General features: G+C 37.9%; 1 non-coding gene and 2 pseudogenes across 1 annotated transcript; all 3 read left to right on the forward strand.

The window, feature by feature from the left end:
- The first annotated feature begins 1621 nt into the window (after positions 1 to 1621).
- LOC113252807 (ATP synthase F(0) complex subunit C2, mitochondrial-like) lies at positions 1622 to 2084 on the forward strand (annotated as a pseudogene).
- Positions 2085 to 2503: 419 nt separating this feature from the next.
- On the forward strand, positions 2504 to 5222 carry LOC113252806 (peptidyl-prolyl cis-trans isomerase A-like; annotated as a pseudogene).
- A 4057-nt stretch (positions 5223 to 9279) lies between these two features.
- LOC113253086 (U6 spliceosomal RNA) lies at positions 9280 to 9383 on the forward strand. The gene has a single exon (XR_003315227.1). It is a non-coding gene; the product is annotated as a U6 spliceosomal RNA (small nuclear RNA).
- Positions 9384 to 9768: the final 385 nt, after the last annotated feature.

The following is a 9768-nucleotide window of genomic DNA, read 5'->3' on the forward strand; positions in this document are numbered from 1 at the left end:
ATTCTAAGATTTAACGTTCTAGAAGGAATGATTAAAGAAATGTCACCTTGGAAAAGACGATCAGTAAACATAAGACTTTATTAAAAACACATTATGGTAGTAATATGACACAATGTCTTTCTTTAAAAGGTTATGACTAATAAAAGTCATATATATATATTCACTGGCAAATAGTCATCTCTATTATTTCCAAGCCCTTCCTTAGATTCTTTGAGCACAAGTATTATAAACAAACAAACAACAACAACAACGATAACAACAACAACAAATCATAAGTGAAACCCTTGCTTTCATGGAACTTACATTCTAAAGAGGGAGACTAATTGACAAACAAAGAATTAAATATGTAAAACAAAAAAAAATGAAAAAAGATAAACGAGGAACCAGGGAGTGCCTGGGGAAATTATACTTGTTAAAATAATTGGGCTTATACTAACAATATTAAACTTGGCATATATGAGTATTAGATCTTGTATTTGAGAAAAATTAACTTTGTAAGATTATTGAGACCTGGCTAAACAAAAACTTAAAATACTTGAAAATTTTAGATGACTATAGCTTTTGCTATTGAGTTTTGTCAGAGTAAAAAAATAGTTATATTAAATTAGGCCATACTATATTGAGGAAAATTATTCAGACATTGTCTTCTATAGTTTATTATATCAGAAAATATGTTCAGTGTTAAAAATGACATTTTAAGGGGTCACTAAAATATTGATGCTAATCTAGAAAGGAACATAACTCTAGAAGAAGATTTAAAACTTTAAATGTAGTCTCCCAGATACACATAATAAAGATAGTAGCTCTGTTAAATTTCAGAAAAATGTTCATTTCCTCCACAGTCTTCCTAGGCTGGTCAAGAGAGGTATTTATGTCATTCAGCTCTGAACATTGCTTTTAATCAGTGAATTGGGGCTTGTTGGACAAGCCCAGTGGGTAAAGGGTTATAAAAGTTTATTTCTATGAATGAGGCATTGTTTTTGGAAAAAGATGTGAATGTGAGAAAATATAGATCACTAAGTGAGGATTTGAGGTGCAAACTCAAAGAAAAATCAATAAGTAAATCTGAGTGAAAAATTGTGTAAGAACACCTTTGGAGGGGCGCCTGGGTGGCTCAGTAAGTGTCTGCCTTCGGCTCAGGGCGAGATCCCGGTGTTCTGGGATCGAGCCCCACATCAGGCTCCTCCGCTGGAAGCCTGCCTCTTCCTCTCCCACTCCCCCTGCTTGTGTTCCCTCTCTCGCTGGCTGTCTCTATCTCTGTCAAAAAAATAAATAAAAATCTTAAAAAAAAAAAAACACCTTTGGAGACTATATTTAATTTTTAAAGTGAAAATTTCAAATAAATGCATGCATTTATTTGGGAAATTATTACAGACCTTAAGAAATGGCATTTGGCAAAGCAATGAGTAGCAAACTGAAAAAAAAGAAACTCCCTTGTGATGTTGAAGTTAGTTTTCTTGTGTTGAGGGGCCACATGGAAAGAAACTACAAGCAGTCTACAGTAGGTGCTGAGACTGGTCCCTGACTAATGGCCAGGAAGAAAAGGGACACCTCAGCCTTACAATACAAGAAATGATCTCTCTGTCTTCTCTGCACTGGGAGCAGCTCTGCTGCCACAGCCTCTCATCCCCTGAAAATGTATGCCTGTGCAAACTTCGTCTCTACCTCCTTCTTAGTCAGGAGCACCTCTCAGCTGTTGAGCAGATCACTGTCTGCAGTGGTGCTCATCCCACTGGAGACACTGACAGATGAGAACCTCAGCAGCTTGGCAGCCCCTCATCCCCTGACCTCACTTATTCCTAACCACAGCTTCTGAACCAGCGCCATTTCATGGGACATGGACACAGCAGCCAAGTACATTGGGGCTGGGGCTACCATGAGGAATGGCTGGCTCTGGGGCTGGAACTGGGGCTGTGTTTGGGAGCCTCATCATTGGTTATGGCAGGAACCCCTCTCTGAAGCAACAGCTCTTCTCCTACACCATTCTGGACTTTGTGCTCTCTGATGCCATGGGGATCTTTTGCCTGATGGTGGCCTTTCTCATTCTCTTCACCATGGAAAGGAGCAGTGTCCACCTCCTATAGGTCCTTCTCCTCTGTCTCATCTGCCCTTTTCCTGTACCTCCGCAGACAGCCTGGGGAAAGTGGTCGGCTCAGGGTTTGACAGAGAGAAGATAAATACTGTATTAATAAGAGAAAGAGAGAGAGAGAGAGAGAGAGAGAGAGAGAAAATGAATTCTGCCAACAACCTGAAGGTGTTTGAAGTAGATTACTCCCTAGTCTAGTTTCCAGGTTATTGTGACTTTGTTAAATTAACATTTACAAAGAAGAGTCTCAGAGTGTCAGATGGTGACCAGTGATTCAGCAGAAGACCACAAGAGAAAGTGAAATAGAGACATTTATTACTCACAGGTCCTGGACAAGGTATAGGTGACATCCCCAGGGGCATGTGGGGAACTCAAGGCAGGGCGCTGGCAGAGAGAACCCAGCAGGACCTGTGGCGCATGCCATCATTAGGTTCTAAGGGTTGCGTGCTTTGGGGTTCCCAGGCTGAGGCTGGATTGGTCAGTTCAAACCAAAAGAACCAGAGTTTTGGTAAGCTTCTAGGGGTGGAGTATCTTACCAAGGCGTTCACAAGGGTAAAGGCCTGGGAGTCAGGGAAGAGTGCATATAACGAGGTATGTCAGAGGGAGTCTTATCAGGAGCTTGTGACTCTGGGGGCTGTATTTAGAGCACAAACTTGCACTCACCAGAGGGGCTAGTGTTAATTCAAGGCCTGAAGTCCACTTAGCCACAAAAATGGATGCCAAGGTAGAATAATGTGGACTAGTTTAGCTAAGCTCTCCACAGAGATGGGCATTCAGCCCCTGAAAAAAGGACGCAGCTAAATTGCCTGTTCTCCCAGCCGTGCAAACTATGAGACAATAACTGTGTGTTATATTATGCTTCTAAGTGTGTGGCAATTTGTTATTCAGCAATGGGAATCAAATACAAACCATTGGAACAATTTCGATAGCAGGGTGATGTGGTGTTAGTTATATTACCTAAGTCAAACCAAATAGAACTCCATTTCCTTAGCCAGAAAAAATTGATTTAGAGATGAACATGTGAATCAAGCTAAGTTGATCAAAATTATTTTTAAGATATTTTCTGCTACAGCAGATAAAACATTTCCTGCTAAAGCTTTTTATGCCAGTTGTCATGCTACCTGAAAAGAGAAAACAAAAAGTAAAACTGTTATATTTCCTCAAACTAGCTATATATAAACAGCCTCTAATAAGCTGCACCTCTTAGAATTCCATAGGTCCATAAGAAATATGACTTGCTAATGACAAGTCATGGCTAATACAAAGACTAAAGATTGGGTCTATTATTCTTTCCTAGTATATTCTTCATAATCAGTAAATTCTGGCCAAGTTTAACTATGTGCCATTTCCGTAACTCATCACTTACACTTCTGTATCTTTGCTTACAGTATTTCTTTCACTGCAATGCATTCCCCTGCATGCACTTTCCTTGACTTTTTATATCCAATTCCTATCCAGTCATCAATGATGTGAGTTGAAGTTGCCTGTCACTAGAATGTCTTTGCTCAAAAAGTCAAAATAAATTTCTAGAATAATTTTACCTTTGTCGTGAAAACTAAATTCCACTTTTAGAATTTATTAAAAATGTCTCTGTGGCTTAGTACATGATCATTCTGTAATAATTCATCCAAGCTTATTTGAAATGAATGTGTATTCTGTTTATAGGCTTTCTTTTTTAAAAAATCATTTACCTACTTAAAGTACTGTTTCTAGATTTTCAGTTCCGGTATAAAACAAATCTATTCTAAGTTAAATTTTAAAAATATTGTTTCAAATTAATGCTGATATTTTTTAAAGGATCAAATTTGAAATTTGGGGAAATATGTGATTATAAATATAGGTTTAATCGAGCAAAATGCTACCGTCTTCTGAGAATGTAGAGTCTACCATATACTGTGCTACTGGAATGAGATGTAAATACCTCCTCTTACTTTGGCTAGTCATTTCGCTGTTAACACAAGATATTCTACTGAATCATGATCCTGGGACACTGGTACTTAACTCTGAATAAAACATTGAGTTTGACAGGTTTCATATATAGCTAACAATCTATCCATCTTATCCCATACTCTAATAATTTCACACTTGTATAAATTTATGCTTCATTCTCCAGACTAAAAATTTTTGTGTGCCAGGGATATTATCTGATAGACCTTGATTATATATATTCTCAGCCATGTCCCAGCAATAGGTACTTAGTTTTTACTCAGCACATAATTGGTACATAAAATAATAACAAAGGAAGCAGTATTAAGAGCTCAGAACTGAGTTGTCTAGTGAAAATGCTTCTACTTGGTGGCAGCATATGGGACTTGCTGTGAATTTAAAAATAACAGTGAATTATTCTGCTGAGGGGCAGGAGAGAAAGGTTATGTGATGATAACTTTGCAATACATACTTACTGATTTTTTTAAATCAAACTTTAGGATATTCCTTAATTGACATATTTAACTTTATCACAATGTATGCTCTCTAAGGTGGGGACTTTGTGAATAGTGTTTATGTCTATCCTAAGCATCTATTCTTAGCATATATTTGGCCCTTGATAAATATTGATTATGTGGCTTAATGGATTAATAATTACAACAATTATTAGAAATATGAATTAGAAGATAGTTTGCTGGCCTGGCAGACACCAGCACCCCGGAGCCATCCAGCCGCCCAGCCGTAGTCAGCACCATCATGTTCTTCGACATCGCTGTGGACAGTGAGTTCTTGGGCTGTGTCTCCTTTGAACTGTTTCCACAGAAAGTTCCAAATGCAACAGAGAACTTTGTTGCCTGAGCCCTGGGGAGAAAGGATTTGGTTATAAAGTTTCCTGCTTTCACAGGATTATTCTAGGTTTTATGTGTCAGGGTGGTGGCAGCAAATCTATCTATGGGGAGAAATTTGAGGATGAGAATTTCATTCTGAAGCACACCGGTCCTGGCATCTTGTCCATGGCAAGTGCTGGACCCAACACAAATGGTTCCCAGTTTTACATCTGCACTGCCAAGACTGAGTGGTTGGATGGCAAACATGTGGTCTTTGGCAAGGTGGAAGAGGGTATGAATATTGTGAAAGACTGGAAGGCTTTGAGTCCAAGAATGGCAAGACCAGCAAGAAGATCACAGTTGCTGACTGTGGACAAATCTAATAAATTTGATTTGTGTTTTATCTTAACAATGAAACCATTCCTTCTGTAGCTCAGCAGAGCACCCCATCACCCCTCTCTGCCGGAAATATCCTATAATCTTTGTGCTCTGGCTGCAGTTCTGTGGGTTCCATGTTTTCCTTACTCCCCTTCAAGTCTAGCTGGATTGCAGAGTTAAGTTTATGATGATGAAATAAAAACTAAACAACAACAACAAAAAGAAGATAATTTGCTAAAAATGTATTCCTTATTTGTTAGGTGAATTTCTGGCTGTCATTACAACAAGAAAACCCAGTGAATTTGGAGAGCATCTACTTTTATTTACAAAAACTCTTGGTTAATACTAAGAAAGGTTCAGTCCTCACCCTGAGTTCTGGCATTTTTATATCTATGTTCCACTTGGTCTTCATGTCCAAGTGCAACATAACACGTCCAGTCCTCTTTGTTATCATCTTTCACTCAAAATGGATTGACCTTCTTGTCTTCTTCATTTTATTAGAGGTACTACAGTTTTTCTAGCCATCAAATCTTGGAAACTTATGATAATTTTTAAATGTCTTCTTGTTTCATCATATCCAATTAATTGTCTTAGACTTTGAGGACATCTGTTAACCACATTTATTTTGATAACAACCCAATTGGATATGGCAGAACTCCATATACAGATGGGGAGATGGTGAGTCACTCCTAAGAAGGTTTAAATAACCATTATTCAGGGCCAGATCCTTTCCTAATTTCCCCATTAGCTCTTTCTATAGCATTTACTCTCCTATTTTACTTTTTTTTCCTGACATAAACAATGCATATAATATCCTATATTTTAATTTTATGGATCTTGTGTTGTAGTTGAATTGTTTCACTTGTGCTTAACATGTTTTGAGCTATAGTAAGCACTATGATGTCTTAGACTAAGGCTCTCTGGAAGGTGGCTCTTTTTAACTACCTCTAAAAGGTGAATAGCTGTAGCATATCCTATTTACTGTATTCCTTCTGGACAGTTCCTTTCAGGGCAATTACTATTCTCATTTTGAATCTGCCTTATGGTCACAGATAAATCCCAAGCAAGCATCTACAGGGTTCTATTACACATTTTTCCGGGGTGGTGGATTTGTACCTCAAGCACAATGCCAGCTATTAGGCTAAGGAACATTATCATTAATCCCCATGAATCAACGGTCAAGGTGAAAAGACATTCAAAGAAACAGCAGTTTCAGGAGAATCTGGTAGAGATATGTAATGGGAAACTATGATATGTACAAGGAGTACCAAAGCTAATGTAGAGAAGTCTTGAAAGCTTTTTTGGGAAGAAGGAGACTCAACCTTTATTGAGATACCTTCACATAAAATTCACCGTCTTAACCATTTTAAGTTGTACAATTCAGTGCTGTGTAGCATACTCACGATGTTATGCAAACATCACCACTACTTAATTCCAGAAAGTTTTAATCACCCCCAAAAGAAACCCCATACCCATTTTAAAGCGTCATTCTTCATTTTCCCCTGGAAACCAGTAATCTATTTTCTGTCTCAATGGATTTTCCTATTCTGGACATATCCTATAAATAGAAACATATAAGTAGGTTAGTCTTTAGTAAATTCAATGTTTGGGTTTCCTTAGGGACAGTTTTTTTCTATTTGCTGCTTTCTCCCCCTCCTGTTTATGAACCACGCTTTCTTGTTTATTTGTATGCATCACATTTTTTTTGTTGAAAACTGAATATTTTTAATATGATTATGTAGCAACTCTGGAAATCAGGATATCTGGAAACCCCTGCCCCCATGGTTTGCTGTTGTTCCTTGTTGTTGCTATTGTTTGGATATTTGGTGACTTTTCTCAACTAATTTGTAGAGTCTGTTCTCTGTTGTGTGTGGGCCCTAATGTATCTGTTACTTTCATGGTGAGCTAGAGGCTGGACTAAGATTTGCTTAAACACTTGTAAACAATAAATTCCCAGACTTTGCTAGTGGCCTGTGTGTATGTTGGGCATACCTTCAACACTCAGTTAAGCAGTTTACAACTCGGCCTTAGCCTTTACTTCCTCCCTGTGTAGATCCTGAAGGTCAGTCAGAATGAGAGCTTAGGGCCTTCTTAATTCTTTCTTGAGCATGTGTCCTGTTCTGGAAATTCACATGACTTTTTAGAGTTCCATGAATATACTGGAGCTTTAAAAAAGTTTTCCTGGGGCACCTGGGTGGCTCAACTGAATAAGTGACTAACTTGATTTCGGCTCAGGTCATGATCTCAGGTTCTGAGATCAAGCCCTGGGTCAGGCCCCATGTTGGGCTTCATGCTCAGGGGGGAGTCTCTTCTCTTTCTCTCTCTCTCTTTCCTCCCCTCCCTCTGCCCCTCCCCCTGCTTGTGTTTTCTCTCTCTCTCTTTCTTTCTAAAATAAATAAATCTTTAAAAAAAACAGGACAAAAAACATGTGTTTCCCCAAAGCATCTCATTCCCTAGTCTTATTTCCCAAGGTTTTTCATTAGTAAGTGATTTTGTCCAAGTGTTATCCATTATTTCAGACAGCTAATATATCTCCCTATAAATATTTTTGACAAATGCCCCAAAAAGCTGCCACAGCTCCAGGTTAGGCAAGATAAATGCAAACCCCTCAGCTGGTCTGTCAGAGAGCCATTAGACGGGTCAAAACAAACAGCCACAATTCTTTGTGAATGAGGTCTTTTCTGTTCTTTCTGGTACTGTTACCTGTACAAGGGTTGTGGGTTAACTGGGGTATGTGAAACGAGAACAGCATAAGTTTGGGGTGCTTGGGTGGCTCAGTCGGTTAATCACCCGAATCTTGATTTCAGCCCAGGTCATGATCTCAGGGTTGTGAGGTCGAGCCATGCATTGGGCTCACACTGAGCATGGAGCCTGCTTGGGATTCTCTCTCCCACTCCTTCTTCCACTCTCCCCCCTTAAAAAAGAACAGCAGAAGTTAAAACACCACAAAGCTCTCTGTTCTTATGAAGACTCAGATGACTTTTCTTACCTAAATCTTGCTCTCATTGTTGCAAGCTTTTGGTCTGTTTCCAGGATTCCGAAAAGGTTGATTCTGACAGTTTTTATAAGATTCCATTGCCTTTATGGAAGGATGAACTTTTGGATTTCTTTACTCTGCCATTTTCACTGACAACACTAGAAAAACTTTTAAGATGATGTTACAATTAAGCTGGGTTTTAAAGATCCAGCAGAAATTAGTCAGGTCGAAAGTTGAGAGAACAAACCAGATAGAGCATTTTATCAAAAGGACCTGAAGTACAAAGAGAAGACTAGCATGTACTGGGAAATGACCCTAGTTCAGCAAGGTTGGATTATAGGATACAATTAAGTAAAAAGACATGTGTTTTAGAGGAGATAAGATGAAGATTCAGAGTTCTTTATTCCATAATATAATATTTGGACTTAATTTCGGCAATATGTGCTAAATTATTTAAAGCAAACTTGCTAAAAAAAAAATAAAGCAGACTTGTTAAGTCATTTCTATAAGCATTATGGAAGATGGATAGTTTGGGAATGAATTCAGGCAAGGAATCTAGGAAAGAAACTAATACGAACATGAGCATAAGAGATAATAAATCAAACTGAGGCTGTGACTGTGGAAATGGAGAGGAGAGAGTACTTAGATACTTAGTACTTAGAGTGGGAGATACTTAGGAATTAAAATAGGTAAATAGTAATCTCCATTTGTTTTAGTGCATGGGAAGAGGGGAGGCATGGCAATGAGGGATAAGTGTAAGGAAAATGTCTGAAATGATGCTGATAATTTTAGCTTCAGAAAAGTGAGAGGACACTGTTAACAGTCACTGAAATTAAGAATACTCAACATGAGGTAAATTTGAAGAAGAAAAGGAAAGCTAGCTGAATTCATATTTGAACATCATGAGATTACTAATGTTGTTCACGAAACATGCAAAGGCATAATTCAGTGGACCCTGAAAGACAAAGGTTTGGTGCTTAAGAGAGAATTTGGAGCTGCCAAAGTAGATTTTGGATAACTACGGTATATATAAGTGATAAAGAGAAACTGTGGGCATACATGAAGTCACTAGAAGTAAAAATACAGTGCTCACTTTGGCAGCACATATACTAAAATTGGAACGATACAGAGATTAGCATGGTCCCTGAACAAGGATGACACACAAATTCGTGAAGCATTCCATATTTTTTAATCTGTGGATATAGTATTTTGTGAATGATCTTTTCAATAAAAGAAAACCTTACAGAAAAAAAGAAATAAAAATATAGTGAGAGAAGATAATTAAGGCTACCCTAGAACTCTTTAACAGTTGAATAGATAATTTATTCTTACTAGTCCTAGCCAGATTGCATCAGACAATAAAAAAATCAATGAAAAAGTTTATTTACAAATAATGTCTGAAGATATTATACCATTCTTTCTTAACTTTAAACCTAGTGAAGTTTTCATATAGTTAATCCAGAAAATTTTCTGTTGGGAGATTAAGTCTGGAGGGAAAATTTTGTACCAATAGCATAGAATCCAGAGTTCTCATTTATATGGTCGAACAGTTTACCTAGGATAACCATTGATTT

The sequence above is a fragment of the Ursus arctos genome, unplaced genomic scaffold, assembly GCF_023065955.2.
Source record: "Ursus arctos isolate Adak ecotype North America unplaced genomic scaffold, UrsArc2.0 scaffold_6, whole genome shotgun sequence".
Taxonomy (NCBI): domain Eukaryota; kingdom Metazoa; phylum Chordata; class Mammalia; order Carnivora; family Ursidae; genus Ursus; species Ursus arctos.